The sequence below is a fragment of the Alexandromys fortis genome, unplaced genomic scaffold, assembly GCF_014885135.2.
Source record: "Alexandromys fortis isolate MF-2015 unplaced genomic scaffold, M_Fortis_MF-2015_v1.1 scaffold_15, whole genome shotgun sequence".
Lineage (NCBI taxonomy): Eukaryota > Metazoa > Chordata > Mammalia > Rodentia > Cricetidae > Alexandromys > Alexandromys fortis.
In genome coordinates, this window is record NW_026067911.1 from 18,187,842 (window position 1) to 18,207,351 (window position 19,510).

At 43.3% G+C, this 19,510-nt stretch overlaps 1 long non-coding RNA gene across 3 annotated transcripts; it reads right to left on the minus strand.

The window, feature by feature from the left end:
- Positions 1-4,964: 4,964 nt before the first annotated feature.
- Positions 4,965-18,235, minus strand: LOC126499284 (uncharacterized). Of its 3 annotated transcripts, XR_007591047.1 has the most exons (5): positions 17,957-18,235; positions 10,869-11,047; positions 9,323-9,521; positions 7,580-8,517; positions 4,965-7,465 (listed from the first exon to the last, which is right to left on the minus strand). It is a non-coding gene; the product is annotated as an uncharacterized lncRNA (long non-coding RNA). The 3 variants fall into 3 exon arrangements; XR_007591046.1 differs by lacking the exon at positions 10,869-11,047; XR_007591045.1 differs by lacking the exon at positions 17,957-18,235 and having other exon boundaries at positions 10,869-11,519.
- Positions 18,236-19,510: the final 1,275 nt, after the last annotated feature.

Genomic DNA, 19,510 nt, shown 5'->3' on the forward strand with positions numbered 1-19,510 from the left:
TGAAGGGGTTTTGAGTTTTTCCTTGGGCAGTGGGAAGTGGCTGAATGTTGTAAGAGGAGAGATAGAATCAGGCGTGCACTTTGGGAGATCTCTGATTTGCATATGGAAAATAGATTGGGAAAGACCTCGAGTGGAAACAGGCTGGTGAGGAAGGTTTCAAAAAACATCTGGATCAAAACAGAGGGAAGCACCTAGAACCAACGCATACTTAAGGTAGGAACGATAGACATGCAGATGGGATGGAGGTGGACAGAAAAGGTGAAGATGGGCTCTGTGAGTGACAGGCGGTCCCCCGAGGCTCATGGGATGAATCGTGTCATCAAATTCATATGTCAAATTCCTCACTCAAAATACCTCAGGATGTCTGGCGGTGGTGGCGCAGGCCTTTAATCCCAGCACTTGGGAGGCAGAGGCAAGTGGATCTCTTTGAGTTCGAGGCAAGCCTGGTCTACAAGAGCTAGTTCCAGGACAGGCTTCAAAGCTACAGAGAAACCTTGTCTCAAAATAATAAATAAATAAAAAGCCTCAGGTAGTGACCTTATTTTGAAATAGGGATTATACAGGGGTTACTAAGCGAAAACAATGTTGTTATTATTATTAATATTAATATTTTAATGTGATTTGCCATCCACATGCTCGTGTGAAAGGGCTTTGCAGCAAAAGCGTATCTTGGCAATTGGAGACAAGAAATGCCCCAGAAATCACACCACACAACAGATCTCATGAAAGAGATTTAGTGTATGAAGAAGGTGGGATGAGGAACACACAAAAGGCTACCTCTGAGTGGGGATGGAAAATAGAGAGAGAGAGACCAAGTCACGATGGCAGGTTTATATAGGGGGTATGGAGCATGTGCCCAGGAAGCATACACCTCAGCGGTGACAATGTGTCTGTCGCAGCAGTGATGACAGGACCAGGCGGTTGGTGCTGAGCCACTGAAGGCTGAGAGGAACCTGGTTCTGGAATGTCGGGGGTTCTTAGTTGACTAGCATCATGTATTTGAATACTTTGTCCCAGCTTTTGACCCTGTTTGGAGAAGGTGGCTGATTCAGGACACTAGAGACAGGCCTTGAAGGTAACAGCTCAGCCCTGCTTCTGGGTCACACATTGAGCTGTAATAGGACACCAGCCTTGCTGCTTGGGGCTATCATCCTTGAAACCATGCGCCAAAGTAAATAGTTCCTCCCTGAAGCTACTTCTGCCATGTACTCTGCCACAGCAACGAGGAAAATGGCTAACACCAGTGGCTATTTGTCCATTTACAACTGATGTCTTGATATAAGGGAAAACCTCGGGCCAAAGAGGAGCACTGTATGATGACGAAGGCAAAGACTAAGTGATGGTCTGTGCATATCTGTGCACCAGGGAATACCAAAGATTCAAGCAAGCCACCAGTAATTAAGGAAGATGCTAGAACAGACCACGCCATTCTTCAGAAGGAATCCACTCTGCTGAGTCGGAAACCTCTGGCTTCAAATTCCTAGGACTTCAAGGCTTTTTTTTTCGTTTAATTGTAGGTTAATTTTTAAGGTATATTTCCTGAAACAACCAATGTACTCGATGAAGCAATGTGCACTTTGAACAGCTCTCATGGGTTTTAGATCATAATATTACAAACATGTTTTAGCTTAAATCTTCCAGGGCTCCCGTTCCACTTTCTTTCAATTGCGTATTTCCCTGCTAAGATTCATTTCCATAATTCTGCATTCTTGCTTTTAAAACCATAATCCCACTTTCTGCATTTTTATTTTTTTTAAATTTATTTACTTAAAAAAAAATACCTTTTCTCATTTTGCATACCAATCCTAGTTCCCACTCACTGCTCCCCTTCTCCTGCTCCTTTCATCCCCCCACCCCCCACCCCCATCCACTCCTCAGAGAGAGCGAGTCTTCCCATGAGAAGTCATCATTGTGAGGCAGGACCAAGGCCCTCCCCACTATATCTAGGCTGAGCAAGGTATCCCTTCAAAGAGAATGGGCTCAGAGAGGGAGAGCAAGGAAAGAGATGTCTTGATTGAGGGCGCCATTATGGGGCTAGCGTGAAACCTGGCACTAGGGCAATTCCCAAAAATCCACAAGGATGACCCCAGCTAAGACCCTAAGTAATAGTGGACAGGGTGCCCGAACTGGCCATGCCCTGTAATCAGATTGATAGTGACTACCTTAATTGTCATCATAGGACCTTCATCCAGCAACTGATGGAAGCAGATGCAGAGATTCACAGCTAGCGTTAGGCTGAGCTCCCAAAGTCCAGTCAAAGAGAGGGAGGAGTGAGAATATGAGCAAAGGGGTTAAGGCTGTGAGAGGGAAACCCACTGGAACAGCTTATTTGAGCTAAGAGAGCTCACTGACTCCAGACGGACAGTGGGGGAACTAGAATAGGACCACACTAGGCCCTCTGAATGTGGGAGATAGTTCTGTGACTGGGGCAGACTGCGGGGAGACTGGCAGTGGGGCCAGGATTTATCCCTAGTGCTTGAACTGGCTTTTTGAAGCCCGTTCACTTTGGAGGGATACCTTGTTCCCTAAGGCTGCCCACTTTTATTGTTGGAATCATTCCATTGGTGACCATTCATTTGAGCAGCCCCTCAGACTGGCCGGGGTACTGCCATCTTTTGAACTGGCAGAAGTGAAAAAGTCTCTCTCTCTTTTTATCAGGTAGGATATCAGTACTTAGAATGGAACATTATCAAATGTTTATTGAATCAATAACTAAGGGGCATAGTCCTTAGACACTGAAAATTAATAATAGCATAGAAGAGTTATCTTTTTTTTTTTTTTTTTTTTTTTTTTTTTTTGATTTTCAAGACAGGGTTTCTCCGCAGTTTTTGGTTCCTGTCCAGGAACTAGCTCTTCTAGACCAGGCTGGCCTCGAACTCACAGAGATCCACCTGCCTCTGCCTCCAGAGTGCTGGGATTAAAGGCCCGGTTTAGGAGACTTATCTTAAAGAATATTTGGACTAGTGATTTCCAGGACATTTTTACAAGCTAAACATTTTGTTTAAAAAAAAAAAAAAAAGCAAAGAAACCAACAAAAACAAAGAACCTTGCAAAGGAGCTGGAGAGATGGCTCAGTGGGTAAAAGCACCAGTTGTTTTTCTAGAAAACTGAGATGCAGTTTTTAGCACCTACATGGAGGCTAGTCATCTGTAACTTCAGTTCCCAAGGATCTGATCCCCTCTTCTGGCCTTCTTCAGTATTGCATGCACATGGCACATAATCATACATGCACACAAAACGCTCATGTACATAAAATAAAAATAAAATCTCTAAAAAAGAGGCAAAACAATAATCTTAAACTAAAGGGATTATAAGCCTATTTTTAAAAAGGAAAGAAAGAAAGAGACAAAAGGGACCACTGTGTAAGATGGCATACTATAAGCCGTGTTCGAATGAGTGGCTGATCAGTTTTGAAAACAAAAAGAACAACAATATTTTACCAGTCCATCAGATAATTCTCCAGCACCTGAGTCAATGTGATCAACACCTCAACAAAAATCCTCTATCAGATTGACTCAACCCGCAAGGACAGACTGGAGATGAAAGCTGGTTCCTGGAACACCATTTTAACATGTCCACAACTGTGCTCCAGCCAGTCTCTCGGAACACTGCAAACACACCCACTAAGAGAACAATAACAGAAATCTTAATCATCCATCCTACTGTAAAAACAGAAGTCACAGGAGCAACCGAGACATCTTGTCTCCTGCAAAAATTATCAACCTCATAGTAATGACCCCTGAGCAAAATGACTTAGACAAAACTTCAGATGCAAGAATTCAAAAGGCAGATTATAAATAGTGAAAAACAACTCAAAAGGGCCCAAATGTTTTTTTTCCAAGAGAACAGAGACAGCTGAAGGAGATAAGAAGTCATTCCATGATGTGAAAATACAATTTAATAGAGACATAGAAATGAGGAAGGCGATCTAAACTTATGGTCTGCCCTTTGACCTGCTGTGATTTTCTTTGTCTTTGTCCACCCAGTGAAGAAAGAAACTTCTCTGCTGAGGCCTGAGGGCTGCAGCTGTCTGCAGCCTCACAGATGGAAATTCACAAGGCAGCTTGATACCAAGTGCATTTAAGAAAACTAAGTAAGTGTCTGCAATCATCCACAATGAGACACCTACACCAAACCCTCTACCCAACAATGCTAAGGGACAGTCCCAGAAGCAAAGGTAGAAAGAGGGTAAGAGTCATCCAGAAAGGACCAGATAGAAAAACGGTGTCTTTTAGATACGGTAAAATCTGCTGCACTCAGGAACTGATGTCAGTTCTAATGGTCGGCACGCACAGGATCAAGCCAGCTAATATTTAAGGATGGAGTGGGACCCATTCATGAACCCCACCCATAGCTGTGGAGCTATTTACAATTGAAGGCTTCTGTAGGAGGAAGACTCGGGTTTCTTTTAAGTGTATGATTCTGGTAGGTCAACCACGTTCCAACGGATGGCCCTCAGCATGAGTATATGAGTATGTTGATACGGACAGCACAGTGTTGAATCAATTGTACAGACAAATGAAAAGATAGATGGATAGATAGATACTCTACAAAATTGTGAGGGGGTGGGGGTGGATCTGTGAGTACTTAGGGGAAAGAGCTGAAGGTAACTATGATCAAAATACATTGTATAGCCGGGCGATGGTGGCACACGCCTTTAATCCCAGCACTCGGGGAAAAAAAATACATTGTATATGCATGCATGAAATTCTCAAAACTCTTTTTTTTTTTTTTTTTTGTTTGTTTTCGAGACAGGGTTTCTCTGTGGCTTTGGAGCCTGTCCTGGAACTAGCTCTGTAGACCAGACTGGTCTCGAACTCACAGAGATCCGCCTGCCTCTGCCTCCCGAGTGCTGGGATTAAAGGCGTGTGCCACCACCGCCCGGCTCAAAACTCTTAATAAAGATATTATATAAAAAGTTTCCTTTTTATTGAAAACAGATTTTTTTTCCTCACAGTGTTCACCCTGATTTCAGTTTTCCTTCCTTTTACTCCTCCCAGCTCCTTCCCACCTTCCCTCTCATGCAGAACCACCTCCTTTAAGTCTCTCACTAGAAAACAAACAGGCCTCTAGAGGGTTACAATGTATCTTTGTATAAAGATACAAACAGAACTAACACATTGGAATTGGACAAAACACATCAACAGGAGGAAAAGAGCCCAAGAGATGGCACAAGAAAAAGAAATTCACTCATTCCCATACTCGGGAATCTCATAAAAACACTAAACTAAGACATTGTGTGTGTGTGTGTGATATGTATGCACATGTGCACACACACAAAGGACCTGTGGGGTAAAAAGAAAGAAGAAAAGTACATAAATAAAACAAAATTAAAACTAAAATGATAAGACAAAATGAAGAAAAAGATCTAGGACACAACATTATGATACAAAGAATCTCCAAAGATGCCGTTGAGTTCATATGTTGTTGGCCATCTACTTACTGCTGGGCATTCAGCCTACTCTTAAGAGTGGTTTATTTGCCCAGTGGTTATCAGGTTGAGCTAAGTTGTGGAATATCATTTTAAGATGTATTACGTTTGTTGATGCTGTGGAACATCCATTTTATTGATGCAAAGATGCATTGTGTTCTATTATGTCGCATTTGTTTAACTCTGTAAAGCTGTGTTACTTTGCCTGCCTAAAACACCTGGTTGGCCTAATAGAGAGCTAAATGGCCAATAGCAAAGCAGGAGAAAGGATAGGCAGGGCTGGGTGGCAAAGAGAATAAATAGGAGAAATCTGGGAGAGGAGGAAGATCAAGATAGAGGAACAAGAGGACAAGGAGAGGAGGACACTAGGGGCCAGTCACCCAGCAACACAGTCAGCCACAGAGTAGGAGTGAAAGTAAGATTACAGAAGAGAGAAAAGAGAAAAGCCCAGAGGCAAAATGCAGATGAAATCATTTAAATTAAGGAAAGCTGGCTAGACTCAAGCCAAGCTAAGACCAGGTGTTTATAAGTAGTAATAAGCCTCTGTGTGAGATTTATTTGGGAGCTGGGTGGCAGGCACCCTAAAGACCTAAGAGCTAAAGAGTTAAAGAAACAAGTAACAACAGAGCTAGCTGCTGGCTTAGGGATGGAGACGTGTATCCACTTCTTTCAGCTCAGGGACACCCAACTGGTACAAACCCTTGCAGGCCCTGAGCGTAGTTCTTGTTGATTTAGAGGGCCTTGTTTCCTTGGTTTCCTCCCTCCTGTCTGGCTTTTGCACCGTTTCCACCTCCTCTCTGATGAGTTCCCTCAGCCCTGAGGGGAGGAAATTAGCGGAGACTTTCTGCTTCCAAGGTCTCTCACTCTGTGTATATTGCCTGGCAGCGGGTCTCTGTATTTGGTCCTATCTGCTGCAGGAGGAAGCTTTTCTGATGGTGGGTGAGCAAGACATTAATCTGTTTCATTGGTTTGCACCAAGATTATATTTTAAAACAGGTACTGATCATGTGAATTGAATTGTTGTGAGAGATTCACTGGCTGGAAACAAACGCAAGAAAAAAAAATACAAGAAAATTCCTCAAGTGAAGAATCAAAGTTTAAAAGAACTGTTTGAATATTTACACTCAAATAACTTTTACTGGTTTTTTTTTTGTTGTTGTTGTTGTTGTTAGGTTTTAGAAAGAGAGTCTAACTACGTGCCCGGACTGGACTTGAACTTGCAGTCTTCCTGTCTGAGCCTTCTGACTCTTGAGATTACAAGTATGTGATAGTTGACAAAAAAAAAAAATAATTTTTTAAAAACATCTCGAAAAACTCACATTAATGCTCATCAATTAGGAATTTCTGAACAATAAGCACAGAAAAATATTCTGTATTTCTAAAGATTCTTCTGTGATATTTTAGTATGACCAAGGATTAAAATCATGGGTGAAGACAAAGCTTTTAAAGTCTTATATGAAGCCAAACAGTAAATCCAGTGTAACAGTAGCACGAAGATGTTCTCCAATGAACTGGACTTTTTAAAATGTCGTAACAGTATTAGCTAGAATACAATAGTGCAGGCATGTGTTTCCCTCAGTCCTCCTCTCCTCTGCCTACAGCCTCCCCATCCCACCCCCGCCCCCAGGGCTCAGTTGCCCCTCCTCATCAGTTTCTAATACCCAGACCGTGCCAGAGGATCTCCACTGAGGGCCCTGGCCGGCCAGAGAGTAAAAGACAGCAAGAAAACAAGGACTCGAAAAGACGCTTTGATAAGGTGGTTTCAAACAGCCAGGACCCATTTTCTGACTCAGTTCCAGGGTACTGTGGTTTCCAGCTATGACTTGCAGATGGGCACGGTTTTACTGTATTTGGGCAGGAAATTTAAAATCATTCAATGCCATATTTCACGGGATGCTGGTGATGACGACGACGATGAAGATGATGATGAGTCAAAGATTTCCCAGGAAGAAGAAAGCAAAAGCAAATTATCATGAAGGTGTCCCGGAGCTCATGATGGCGGGCCCAGACCTTCATGAAGGTGGCCCGGAGCCTCTGAGGAAACACGGGGCACCTGAGTTAGACTAAAATGTTTCATTTCCCCCACATAAGAACATGGTTTTCAGAAGAGCCGTCAGAAAGAGGACTCCACCTCCTTTGGATACATACCTGTTCACAACAGAGTCATACATTAGGAACGCCAGAAACACTGAGCCTCCTCTTCATTAAGCCAAAGTTACCTCCTGCTAGAATATACGGGCCGTGGGTGAAGACAAAACGGTGGAATTTTTTGCAATTAAAACTGTATTCCTTTAGCTGGGGACTCCATTCCTTGTTAAGATGCAATTACTCGGAGAGATTGCAGTGTGTGAAGCTGCGAGGAGCCATTGGAGTCTTGCTGTGACCAAATTTTAAGAGGCTTTGGAAAGGCAGGATTTTTAGGTGAAAGGGGCCACCGAGCAGGAGTTCGGCAGCACACAGAGAGAAGCCCACCCAGCCTCTGCATGGGTCTCGGGGTCTCCTCTGTTACAGCCGGCCTCAGAGGTTTCTAGAAGCTTATTCATTAACATGCAACAATGGCCTCTTTACACTAGCCCAGGTATTGCTTGAGGTTCTCAGGACTTCAGTGAACCAAACAGATAATGAGCTCGGTCTTTAATAGAATGAGAGAGAGAGAAAAACATTTGCACAGTACCGAAAATTATATTAGGCAGCAGCTTAGCAAGTGACAAGTTGTTCTAGAAAAGGGTAAAGCAGAGGCTCCCGAGGTTAGGAGCACCGAGGTAGTAGCAGGAGGCCCCGCTTTCCAAAGAAGCTAGCGGTTGGCGTTTTCAGGGGAGGAACGCAATAAGGACAGCGCGGAGGACGCAATAGGATGCCGCACTGAGCAACTTCAGCACGCTGAAAACTCACATGACCCCTGGGCTAAGAGGGAGCGAAGGAGCTCGTTATCCTTTTCGGATATTTACAGACGTTCCAATAGCGTGACATTATCTCCTTGAGTGTTTGGTGAATACGAGGGAGGTGCTGAGCTTCACAATCAAAGGCAGAGGGAAATGCATCTTTTTGAGCTGTGGCCGACCCTCGCTTCTGCCTGGCCCGCAGACCTGCGCGTGTACAGAGCAAGACTAATTAGCTGGGTGTTTCTCTCATCAGCGTATGGAAATGCTCAAACATTTGAATGAAATATCCTGTTACAGGACAGAAATTAGCATAAATGTTTGGGGTGTTGTGATCTGCCTCACACTGACAGAATAATAGGCCGGAGATAGCACTGACTGTGAACACCATCCCTGTCTAATATGCGGTAGGTCCTTAATCACGGGTTTTGAGCCCCCCCCCATCATTAGCATTCACGGGGTAGAGAAAAGCAATATTTGAAAATGGAAGCTCATTGCCATTGACAAGGGAAAGCCATCACAAGCATCACACAGATGAGGAAGAATTTAAATCAATCTCATTTTGGTAATTCTCTCTGTGGTGACTTTGGCCTTCCGACGGCTCACTCATACACCATAGCTAACAAACCTTGTGTGAGGACAACAGGAACGACGTGCCCGAAGTGCAGACAACCAATGGCGGTCGGCCTTGTGAAGGGAGATCACATACCCTGAGCCCAAGCAGCAAACGTCTCGGGCGGAAGCTTTGTGGGGAAACAGGTAGAGTCTTGCTTAAACTGTCTTGAGTTTGAAGGTTTTAAAGATGCTTATGCTAAAGGTTTCTTATTGTGCTGTTAAGTATCCAATTCTTAGTCCTGTAGGGAAGAAACCCTCTCTAAGTTAGGGCTAGCTAGGTTCTCTCCGTGGCTGCTCCTATGACTCAAACAATGATCTACCTAGAGACTTTGCATTTTGCTTGGGGTGGCAAGATGGTCGCAAGGCAGAATCAGCTCATTGCACCTGGAGTATATACCTTAATGCCAGAGGTAGCCAGCATGGTGGCAGTGCCCAGGGTTGTAGCAGGGGTGGAATAGCTCATCAGCAGGGCCAATGCTTCCTTCGGTACAGCTTGTTCATCTGGGATGTGCTTTGTAAAGTCCGGAAGGTGTCCTGTTCCAGCCCTTGAGTCAGTCTCCCCAGCCGTACCCACAACTGGAAAACTTCCGGATACCCTGTAATAAAATCTCTTTCAGCTCAAGGTACCCAAGGTTGTCTCCATCCTCAATGGAGAACCTTATCTGATTCCATCCATGGGAAACTGGATTGGCTATTCAGCCTCTTCATCTCACGAGAGGAGAAGGTGTCTCATGGAGACTAGGGCATTCTTGAGTTAGCAAGCAACAAGGTTTTCTGAATTAAAGATACAGAAAAGATGATAAGCAATCCGCATGAAATGCAAGTCTCCAGTCAGGGGTAAAACTGCTGCTCAGCCTCAGGAAGGACCTGAATCTCGGAAAGCATTTATTTAGGAAGTGACAGCTGAGATGGTTCCACAGGTAAAGCTGCTCACCATCAAGTCTGAGGACCTGAGTTCAATCCCAGGGAACCACATGGTAGAAGGGGAGACCCGCTTTACCCCAAGTCGTCATCTGGAGTGGTTTTATAATGGGGGTAATAATGAAATAATAGAAAACTGCATGTTTATATTAATGAGTTAAAGATTGGCTTTGAAAAAAAAAAGGATACACAATGCCGTCAATTCATGGAGTCAAAAGGGCGTTGTTGTCCATAAGACATGGTTCTGGAGAGCAATGATAAGGTAAAAGATTAGTGGTGGTCTCTCTGGATTGGATATTTCTAGGTTCTAAGCATCTTGTTCAAAGAATAAAAGAAATACAACCGGCAGAAGAGTAAGGAATGTCATTCATAAGCGAAACGAAAGTACAAGCAGAAGTACTAAGTGTAGCCAGGGTCTCAAGAGCATCAAGCCACCAGCTAGAAGTCTTCTTTTATGAGGTCGAAGAGGCAAAAGAGTAGGGTTGCCAAGGGTTGAAGCCTATCTCTTGCTTGTTTAGGTTGACAGCCTTGTGTTGTATAAACCTTTGCTCATTGTGTATGTTTTTTTCCATGAAGCACCTTATTTTAATAGTATACAAGCTCAATCATACATAGACAGAGGATGATAAAGATGAGCTTTTATTTAAAACTTCATTTTGAGGAACACAATTTTTCTTAATACACATGTACCCCCAATTGAGCCTAGGCTGGATTAGTTCACTGTCCCGAGTTCCTGGCTATGTTCTAGGATGAATTTGATCACAAAATGGGAGTTCCTAGGGGCTGCTATGGAGCTGTAGTTTTGAGTGACAGTAAGCATTTGTTTAAAAAATGGTGTGTATGTATGGCTTGGTGCAGGTGGGGTCTGAAGATTGCTAAGTGTGCTGTTGGGAACGGGATAGATGCGGAGCAAGTCATGTAGCTTCCAGGCTTCTAAGTTGTCTCTACTTTTACCTGCCTCGGATATCGGCGGCTGCCTTGAAGAATACTTAAAAGATTTCTAGGTTACCACATATCAATACCTATTTGTTTTTGTTGGTGGTGGTGGTTTTGCCGGCTTGGGTAATGACCATGTTGTCTCTGGAGGTTCTTCCTCACCGTGCTACACGATGCTTCGTTGGTAAGAATGAAGAGCCCCTGCATGAAGGCACAGGATATCGGAGACGAACTAGCTCAAGTCTCTGAATAGCCTTGCCCAGTTCTGTATAGAATGGAAAGGTCCAAAACAGGAAAATAAATTGGATGGAGAATAAATCTTTTAAAATCTCAGCGACGGCCTCTCCTTCCATCCTGTAAGATGGGAATGCGAGTTAAGGTTTTATGTGAGGTTTTATGGAGCAGTACAATTCATTTTTGTGATGGTGCATTTTATTACTCTTGTGCTTTAGCTGTGTTTGTAGTTGGAGAACCACCCTAGCTATTTTATAATCAATAATTTATGTAGCCTTGCAAAGAGTTGCTTTAAGGTCACCAGCCTACAGAACACTCATAATCGTCTCTCATCGAAAGGCTGGCTTTTAAGTCTCTAAGACTGAATTTAGGATCCAAGGTATTAATAGGCTACTGTCAAGACGAAAAAGAATCACACCAGTTGTTAATTAAATCAAAGAGAAGTGATAACTAGAAAATAATCATGTTAATCATGAATTAAGAGTTAAGTATAGCACCCACAGAGCCTGCTGAAATCCGTATTGTGGCATATAATGGTTGCTGAGTCTTTCAAAGCACCTGCTGCTCACTACCCAGTGGAGGAGCAAACACTGGCTGAGCCAAGATGAGAAGTCCCTGCTCTTGCACCAATGGCAGTGAGGAATGCCATCTGCTCCATTGCTGTCCCAAGGTCATGGACAGTCACTTATTTCATGGGGTCTTGCCATTAGTATTTGGAGTATAGTTAAATTCAATTCCCGCTATGTCAGGGATATGGTGTTGAGTTGAAGAGGTTCTTTCAAACACCAAACAAAGAAATATTTTTAACTACAGGCACTAAAGGAGGTGCCTTTTGCTCTTTATTATATAAAGACTTTCAAGGCAAGACCTGAAACACTTGGGGCAGAAGAACCTGAGAAGGGGAACAAATTCCTTCTGAGAGAACAACAATATCCTTGAGATAAAAATGCAAGGTCCAAGAATTTCAGAACTAGGAACTTAGACATTATCTATTTCAACTGTCTTGTGTTCTAGAAAGAAAAGCAGCTGTATAGGGATAGTAAGGGGGACTCTCCACATCAGAGGTGGACTAGAATCTAGTCTCCTGATTTTCCACTGTTTTTCTTTTTTGGAAAGATACCTCCTGGTGCTGGGAGTTCAGGACTTGCTTCTTTGGTTGCCGCACAAGGCTACCCCTTTGCCATTTTGAACTGTGGACAAATTGTATCCATCATCACTGCCCATGTGGCATGTCCTTTAGCATGACATACAAATGCCAGCATGCAGCAAGGGGCAGTAGCTGAATAACGCACCAGCCCAGCGTATGACGTGAGCATTCCATGACTTCACGGCAACTTGTTTCTCTCTTCAGCAAACGAAGACTTGATAGAAAAATACTGAGCATTTCACTGTCCAGTCGCCTACATCTAATACGCTCACCAGTGTGGCTTGGAAAGAAGGCTGAAGGATAGAAGTTAAGGGGCTTTTTACCGTTCGGCACAGGAATTGTTACAGGGGAGACAGAGGCAGGCCACCTTTACTCGGTCATTTGTTCTACTATACCTTGCCAATCACGGCCACAACTCTAATGTACTTTGGTGTACACTGCTACCTGAATGTCGATTTTGGCGCTTGTCCCTGACCTATTCAATCATACCCATTAACTGTCATTGACCCAAGCGGCACTCACTTTCAACTTGAGAAAATGTCTCTATTTCTCTCTCTCCCCCTTTGGGAAACTTTGTAGAATTTTCGCAAAATGGCGTGCCTTTGGGTCAGCTGAAGTTTCATTGCTGTAGGTTACTTCTTTGAAAGTGCTATAGAATAATGTCAAATAAGATGACATATAACTTTGATTTCCATTAGAAATTCCTAATAAAGCCGGGCAGTGGTGGCACACGCCTTTAATCTCAGCACTCGGGAGGCAGAGGCAAGCGTATCTCTGTTAGTTCGAGACCAGCCTGGTCTATAAGAGCTAGTTCCAGACAGGCTCCAAAACCACAGAGAAACCCTGTCTCGAAAAACCAAAAAAAAGAAAAAAAAAGAAATTCCTAATAAATAAAAGCCTACAGTTAAAAAAAATCTATGGATTTTATATCTACGTAAATACAATGCTTCTTTTTATTTTAACGCTAAACAACATGTGTGGGAGGAGGTGGTCAAAATCACACTCTCATGTATAATATGCCCACGCTGTTTCTTTGGTGCTACTGTAGATATGAACACGGCACCACCAGGCAGCATACGAGGCATGGCTTGTGCTATTCATCCCCATTAGGCTCCTTCAGTAACCAGATGATTCGTTCTGTGCTCTTGTTCAAGTCTTCAGTGATGGATAATATTGTATTGGCCACCTAACTAGCAATCAAATTAATTTGAGCTTGCTTAATCTTTCTTTCAAAGTCACATATGGTTTTATTATTATTCCATTCCTTCCTATGTACTTAGATACGCCCCCAAAACAATGGGAACCCGAGCTGAAAAATCAGAGCATATACTACTTCCAAGTAGCATATGAGGTCTGTTATGATAAATAGTTTCCAAAGGACTTAAAGGTGTGCCATGTGTTTGTATATGGATACAGGAACTGTGGAAGCAGGATGTGGTGGGAACCGGGTTGAGAGCACTTGCTCCCATCTCTAGTTCTCGGATGATGATTTAAATCTATGCGCTATTTATCACTCCATTATGGTATGGTTAAAACTCTTACCTTTGAGTCTGGCTTATTTAGCACTATAATTGTAACATTCACTTTTTCTGAGTTCTCGTTTTACGTAATATTTATTACTTTTATAAGACACACGCTAGACTTAGTGCATACAGCCCATAGGATCTTTATATAAGTGCCATCCCTTTTGTGTGACCTCGTGCCCGTGTAGAAACACATTACCAGCATCCCAAGAGTTCCCATCTCTCATAATCAAAGCTCTCAACATTATAGATTAGCATTTGGACCTCATTTTATTTGCAGCTTTTCTTGTTCATTGCTGAGCAACTGTCCCCAGTTAGGGATACCATTGCTGAGACAAAACACCACAGCCAAAAACAAGTTTGGCAGGAAATGGCTTATTTAGCTTACAGGTCTACAGCATTACTGAAGTCAGGAGAGGAACTCAAGCAGAGCTGGTACTGGAGGCAGGAGCTGATGCAGAGACCAGAGAGGGGTGCTTCTTAGTGGCTTGCTTTCCATGGCTTGCTCAGCTTGTTTTCTTATAGAATCCAAGATTACCAGCTCAGGGGTGGCCCCACCCACAGTGGACAGGGCCCTCCCCCATCAATCACTAATTAATAAAATGTCCTACAGTCTTGCTTACAGTTCTGTCTTATGGAGGCATTTTTTAACTGAAGCTCCCTCCTCTCTGATGACTTTAGCTTGTGACAAGTCGACATAAAACCAATCAGAACGGCAACTGTATAATAGTTCTGATTCTGAATCTCTCAACACACACACACACACACACACATGCACATTAAATTCCTTAGGATATATCTTATTTCTTGTTTTTTAAGGAATATAATAACAAAGGTCCCTGCCCAGTAATATCACATTCATCATCAAACCCTTATTTCTTCTCACTTACTACTGGTCAGACTTCAAAGTTCCTCTAGTCCGCGTACCTACTAACTCCATCAAGGGACCATTGTTCTCGTCTGTCACCAGCTGTCCTCCAGGTTGCCCTGCTCAGGGTCCACCTTCCTTCACCATCTCAGAGGGAGATGTGTTTTATATGTTTCAAGGTGGAATTCCCCCTCCTCCGTGATTCACTGCACAGCTGTGCTTTTTTGAGTCTTAAAAGAAAATTAAAATCCCCTATGTATTAATTAGAGAGAAAGGCTTCGTTTCCTAAAGCCTCCTTGAGGCACTCACAAGCACTTTTCTCTCATTTCTCTGGGCTGATTTAGTTGCCTTTTTCCCCTTTAAATATTGAAATCTAGCAATGATGCCTCCTCTTGCTTTGGGCTCTGCATCCATCAAGTTTTACTGTACGAGACTCAGTTGGAGACTTGTGTCGCCTGCTCTACGGCTCTTATTCCTGTTCACTTCTCTCCCCTGTGTTCAGAGTAGAACGCTGTCTGGGGCTCCCTTCTCTGCTGCTCACACTGGTGCTTCCTCCTCTGTCTAAAGGCCAGCTCGGATGATGCAAATGCGAAGAGTCTCTTTCCCAGAGGATGGCCAGAATGGCTATCCCTGAGGAAACAGCTTGAGTGCTTTGAAGAATTTAAAGAGTCGACACTCTAACGACATCTCGCATTCGTGATAAAGTTGAACTCTGGGGACACAGAATGTTACAGATGATGAAGCTCTTGATGGGGATACAAGGAACAAATGTTCTTTGCTCAGGCAAGCGCTAACTGGCCGTGGGACTATTGCAGGATAATCTTCCTTTATCTGCAGGATTATTAAAGGAATTCACAGTGGGTACCGGAGGTGTGCATTTAGACCTTCAGAGGATACATAAGAAATGCCCAAGGCTGCAATTTCATGCCCTTAAATACAAGAAGAGAAATTCTTCAAAATTAGCCAGGGTTATAAAGATACATGGAAGCTTTATTGAAACACACTGCATGGAGAGATGGGTTTTAAAATGTCAAGCAAGATTATCTTCAGGGTCTTTAATTTCTGATATTTTTGAAGAGTATCTCTAGGCTCCTTTAATTTCTTGAATGGCTAGCTATATCTGTCATTCTTTTGGGGGATACTGTGCTCTCAGGCAGTCTGCTATATAGTTTATGATGCCCTCGGGATTCTGGCCTCTCTAGTTTCACCCATGAAGATAAACACTTCCTTTTACTCAGCAAGAAATATAATAATAAAAAAAAAAAAACAAAGAGCTGAGTTCATTGAGAAAGAAGCCTGACCCTCCCACCCAGGGCCCCAAACTTGGCTCTCTCAGAATTACAACCCTGACCGAGCATGGGGTGGAAGTAAGTTCCAAGCCTTTTAGGTTCTGCGCTAATTGTTGATGGGTTCCAGGACATACAACCCCCAAAATACTTCAAGCTAAAAGAATTCGAGAAAACAGCAGAAGCAGGAAGGTTATTCTGACCTACGCTCCACCCTTCTTCCCCAAGCAGACCATAAAATCTAGGAAGGATTTATGTGACCTTCCCTGGAATAGGTTGCAGACCCTTCCTTCCGGAAGAGGGGCTCTTATCTCAGAAGGCACAAGGCAAGGACAGGAATCCAAACAAACGAAATGCCTTGCTAAATGCCCTGTTTATTATCGTTGGATCATCTGCTCTCTTTGTCCAATTGTATTTCTTCAAGATGTTGCATTCTTTACCATGACTAGCATAAAAACAAACACGTAGCTATTTCTTTGGTCCTTAACTCCTTTATAACGGTCCTGGTGTCACTTTTTTTTTTTTTTTTTTTTTTTTTTGGTTTTTCAAGACAGGGTTTCTCTGTAGCTTTGGTGACTGTCCCGGAACTAGCTCTTGTAGACCAGGCTGGCCTCGAACTCCCAGAGATCCGCCTGCCTCTGCCTCCCGAGTGCTGGGATTAAAGGCCTGTGCCACCACCGCCCGGCCTGGTGTCACTTTTAACTCGTGTTAAACGAGTACGCGTTTTTTCTCCTGTTAATCTATCTTTGTTATAGACAAAGTTGCAGCCATAGACCTGGATATTTTCCCCTTTCCAACATTGTGGGTAATAGGCATGCTGTTTCAACACTAAGGCTTAATCCTTGAAGAACAATTTGCTGTTTATACCTCTGTATATTCTTAAAGTTGGATGGAATCACCCATGGGGTGAGCTTCCTTGTTATAATAACAAGACTCCGGGGCACTCAGTTGACCAAATAAACTTTGCATCTCCAACTAAGGTTTTCACACCAGTGGTGCTGGGCTAAGCAGGGCGGAGGAGCCCTCTCAGCAGACCTCACGATGAGCCATGCCAGAATAGCAATGTTTTGTGGAAACGGAGTTTGAATGAGAAGGGACAACAGCTCTCCTATTCACGTCTCAGACCTGTGGAGCCACCAAAAAAGGACAATGGAATGAAAGAATTTCTTAATGGCCTCTGTTGTGACAAGATGTCCCGATAAAAACAATTTCAAGGAAAAGGACGGTTCGGGCTCACAATCCTTGGTTATGGTCCATTGCCAAAGAGGTCAAAGTGAGAGGACCTTGAAACAGCTGGTCACAGCACACCCACAGCCAAGAGCAGGTAGCAATGCTTGTCGGCTATAGAGTTCCAAATTCCTAGGGAATGGAGCCACCCACAGTGGCAGGGTCTTCCCACGTCAATTATCATGATCAAGATAATCTCCTGTAGACATAACCACAGTCTAGCCAAATCTAGGGAGTTCTTCACTGAGACTATTTTCTGAGATGATTGAATATTGTGTCTAGCTGACAAAACTAACCATCGTAGTGGAGAATGGTGACCCCTAGGAGACAAACTCTAAGATCTTACTTCTAACAGCTCAAGATATTTAGGATGTGAATGAAGCCAAGAAAGGAAGCAGGGGTCCAAGTCTGGAGATAATCACAAACTTAAGTTATTCGAACACAGTTTTAGGGCAAGTTGAATGTCACTATATCATCTGTGTTACTTTGTCACTTGACCACACCTAAGAACTAAATCCAGACAGTGAATCTCAGCAAGAATCCTAGGCGAGCCTTTTCTTCTCTTAGGAAAATGTATTAGAAAGAAGCACATTACCCTGCGTACCAACATTCAAAGAAGAGTTCAATAGAAAGCAGACAAGGATAACAAGGAGGACGGATGGGTTCCCATGAGTGCAGGGTTTTTTCCCAGACCCTTAACACCTCATTTGCATGCAACAAGGATACACTGTAACTGTAAAGAATTAGCTTGCATAAGTAAAGCAGTGACCCCTCCCCATGCAAAAAAAAAAAAAGGTTAAAGTTTTTTACATCAATGTGCACACGGGTGCACAAGGGTATGAACATACATCTACGTTCATGCGTGGGCACACAGACACAGCAAACACACCTGCAGAATGGACCTTTCTTTCCTCGTGACTGTCAGGCGCTATGGTGTCCCTCCATTACACAGTACGGTGAGCAGAGGGGCTCATCCCAGGACTTGGGAGGTGCTTTGGTCAAAGGCATGGAAGGGATGAGTCTGTTTTGCTGACTCCCACGGGAAGTGGTGGGCGGAATCCAGCTACAGGCTTTCCTGTGTGCTGTAAATTGACCCAGTGTGGGTAAAACATTTTTCTCTGATGAAGAACGAAGCCTGTCTGCATGCCAAAACTGGGGAAATGTACTGTGTCTCTGCATCTCTGTCTCTCTCTGTCTGTTTGTCTGTCTGCTTGTCTGTCTGTCTCTGTCTCTCTCTGTCTCTTCTACCTCTTGTTCTTTCAAGCCATTTTCATTTTTGGCAATCACTCAGGGCTCTGGGGTTCTTTCTAGTTTCTCACATGGTTTTGATTAGGGAAGAAAAATTCAACAGACACCAGCATTGATGTTCTTTTTTTCCTGTCCCTTTTGGGGAAAAAATGTGCTTAATTGTTAAACTTTATGTTTATATTAAAAGTGACAAACAGCATAGGTAACCTAAAAACGCCCATTTTTAACCTACTTATTTTTGAAAGCTGCCTTAGATCTTTAAATGTACTAAAAAGAAACAATCAAAAACACTTTACCAATTGCCATTTGTCTTCCAGAAACACCCACCCGAGCTGATGATCAGTTATCTGGCTTCTGATTCCGCATCTAAGTAGCTCTGTGATTTTTCTTTTTCTGTAAGCTTCTGGTGTTAACTCTCTCATCTGTAACCACAGCTAAGTTAGATTAGGTCATCTTCTGGGAACCTGCCTGGTGCATGTGACTATCTTCCAAGTCAACCACCACGTTGAGGAGTTAGACCTCTCCCAGCTGGACTTGGTGACGGCTTATACCTCATCATGGATGAGCGAGCATGGTCACAAGATCCTCAGCGGGGTGTACTACTACCTATGGAATAAGACAGGGCCCAAAATTAAAGCACACTCCAATTTAATTTCATTGTGTTGTTAATAGGTCATGTGCAGCAGGGTCATGGATTTCGGAGCTGCTCACAGGGTATGGCCTTCAGTGCGTGTGCACACAGTCAATGAAGGCTGAAGGAGGCGCTGTTTTGACCGTAAATGGCCTGGAACCAGAGTGCAGACTACATAAAACTTCCTACTTAACAACCGTGTGATTTAGAATTTGTCTCAACTTTGGTTTCTCTAACTACAAAGCGGGGTTAACTTCAAATCTGACGTGGAAACCCCAACAACGTAACAAGCATGGGAAGAATTTGCAAACAGCAAGATCGTTGGCATATGTTCTGCTTGTTCGGGGAGCGTCTCGATAGCGTGCTCGCTGCTGCTGCCCTCGACCGAGCATGCGCTGGACAATTCTGACCCGTCACTCATTTCTCCCTGAATTACAGCTGACTCTGGAAACATACCCAGTCACCGATGTGAATGAACAAGAAGAGTGGACTCGCGCATATAATTTTTAAAAACTTCCCAATAAATTCTTCTCACCATATGGGGGAAAAAGTATTCTCTCTCAA